Raw genomic sequence first — 2,618 nt, 5'->3', positions numbered from 1 at the left:
TTTGTGAGAAAACGTGTGTGTGTGTGTGTATGTGTGTGTGTGAGAAGGGCTCCCCTGCTTTCCGTTGTGATTGGCTAGACTGGCCATTGTGTACCACATGGTCAGGCTGGGCTGTGTGGGCGGGGCTCAGGGGAGAGCTCTGTCTGGCTGGGAGGAGCCAGACGAGTGGAAAGTGCTGCAGGTGTTCCTCCCACGGACAGGTAAACACTGCACACCTGTGTGCTCTGGAGGTCAGCTACGACCCACACACACACTCTCTCTCTCCCCCTCTTTGTCTCTCTCACTCACTCTCACTCACTCTCACGCTCTCTCTCCCTCTTTAGCTCTGTCTCTCTCTTCCTCTCTCTCTCACTCACTTTCTCTCTCTGTCTCTCTCTCTCACTCTGTCTCTCTCACTCACTCATTATCTCGCTCCTCCTCTCTCTAGCTCTGTCTCTCTCACTCTCCTTCTCACTCACTCCCTCACTCTGTCTCTCACTCACTCCCTCTCTCTCACCACTAAGCAAACCATATACAAAGTGTGTATAAATATGTTAAATATGTAATTATGATATAGTGTTAAAAAAATAACATAATAAAATGCATTATAAATTGATTTCTGAGTCATATTAGTCATGCGCGCACACACACACACACACACACACACACACTCTCACACACTAGATATAATAAACTCGCTGTCATTCTCAAGGTGAATATGTAGGTGTCCATGATCTGTCCTGTCTTGTTTCTGTCAGTTAGTCATATTATCTGGGTCTGTGGAAATTTCCCACCTGAACATGTTGATGCACAGGGGGGCCCCGTCATGGAAAAACAAACTGATTAACATTGTTTAATAACCCTCCCCCCTCCTGTTATGGATTTCTGCCAGGTTGAATGCCAGCTTTCGGCTCCGTGATGCCAGGGTACAGAATGTGCAGCCCGCTGTCTTGGCAGAGGTCATGTTTTTCCTCAAACTTTATGGTGTAAATTTCTTCTTCTTTTCTTAAGTCTTCATAAAAACGAGAGGGATTTTTGCACGAGCCCTGCCAGCTCACAGCTGTTTTGCATAGCCTAACAGAAGCGTAGGGCCTGTCGGACTGTCACGTAGATCGCTCCAATCTGGTGTATCTACGCGCTCCTGTACCGCGTCAGCGTGCCATTCGCACTGAGGCTCCACCAGCAAGGGCCGTGGCCTGGCTGAAGAGCAAACACAGTCAGCGTCCCGGAGAACGCTCTCCTCCCCTTGTGCTTTTCTCAGCAGATTGCCACATGGCCCATTGCCCCTGCCCAATGCCCCCGCCCAATACCCCCGCCTAATGCCCCCGCCCAATGCCCCAGCCCACTACCCCGGTCTAATGCCCCAGCCCAATACCCTGGCCTAATACCCCCGCCCAATGCCCCCGCCTAATGCCCCCGCCCAATGCCCCAGCCCAATACCCCGGCCTAATGCCCCAGCCCAATACCCCAGCCTAATGCCCTCGCCAAATGTACCTTCTTACAGAAGAACCATGTGAAACATGTCGTCAAAGGCTGATCTTCAGCGCTCTTTTTTGCAGAATCTGATTTGCAACAAATAATTAGTAATAATTATTATTATGGTACATTATGTCAATTATGTAACTGTTTTGGATTCACTTATTTGTGTCCACTAGCTGACTAGCAAATAGGATTCAAATAATTCTGGTCTTCTTCGTTGGCTCAATTGCACCAGGCAAGATCAATAAAGCACAGAAAAGTATTTGAATTATGCAATTGCCCCAGGTCTGATACTCTTATGTGTTGTATTATTGGCTATTATATTCATTGTGTTTGTGTTAGAATTACCTTGATGCAACACATTTTTAAAAATTGAATCTTATATAGATACATGTTATTCTGAAAAGTATAACCTATAAATTCCAATTTTAGAAATCAGTTTTTTATATGGGGTAGTCATAGCAGAGACATATTTCTGCAGTTGGGTGGAAGTGGTTAAATGAATTGGATCAGTGCAGATTTAGTTGTAAATTAATCTTCTGGATGAGCTGCCTTCCATAACGTGTTGGCATGGAGACTTGGAGTATTGTTTATAATCTGCATATTTTTTACAAGGTAGTGTGAGCTCAGAAGAGACGTATCCATGGTGAAAACTGAGTGTGGTCACTCTGTTTTTCTGGCCAACAGGCGTTTGAAGTTTTATTTTTGAAGTCATTCTGTAGTTATAATACTAAGTGGTCTAACCATGACATCAACAATGATGAAATGTTGTGTGATGTTGTGCCTCGCTATTACCATGGCGGTAACCTGTTACAGTGAGGCTACAGAGAGAGGACGTGTGATTGCTGTTAATTATACAGGACTGTTAGTGTAGTAACACACCCTGACTGCCCTGTGTGTATGTGTGTGTGTGTGTGTGTGTGTGTGTGCGTTGCACCCTGCCTCTTACTACTGGAGCTTCTCTTTAGCTTTAGCTCATTTGTTTTAACACACACACACAAACGCGTGCACAAAATACATACATTACGTGATGTTGCGGACATGTTTAAACAGCCTGGGATATCACAACACAAAGAAAGTAATAAGCTTCACTGCTCATGTAATAAGTTTAATTGTTCATATAATAAGCTTCATTTTCATGTAATAAGTTTCATTGCTCA

Source organism: Conger conger, chromosome 13 (genome assembly GCF_963514075.1).
Source record: "Conger conger chromosome 13, fConCon1.1, whole genome shotgun sequence".
NCBI classification, from domain to species: Eukaryota; Metazoa; Chordata; class Actinopteri; order Anguilliformes; family Congridae; genus Conger; species Conger conger.
This window is presented reverse-complemented; position numbering follows the sequence as displayed.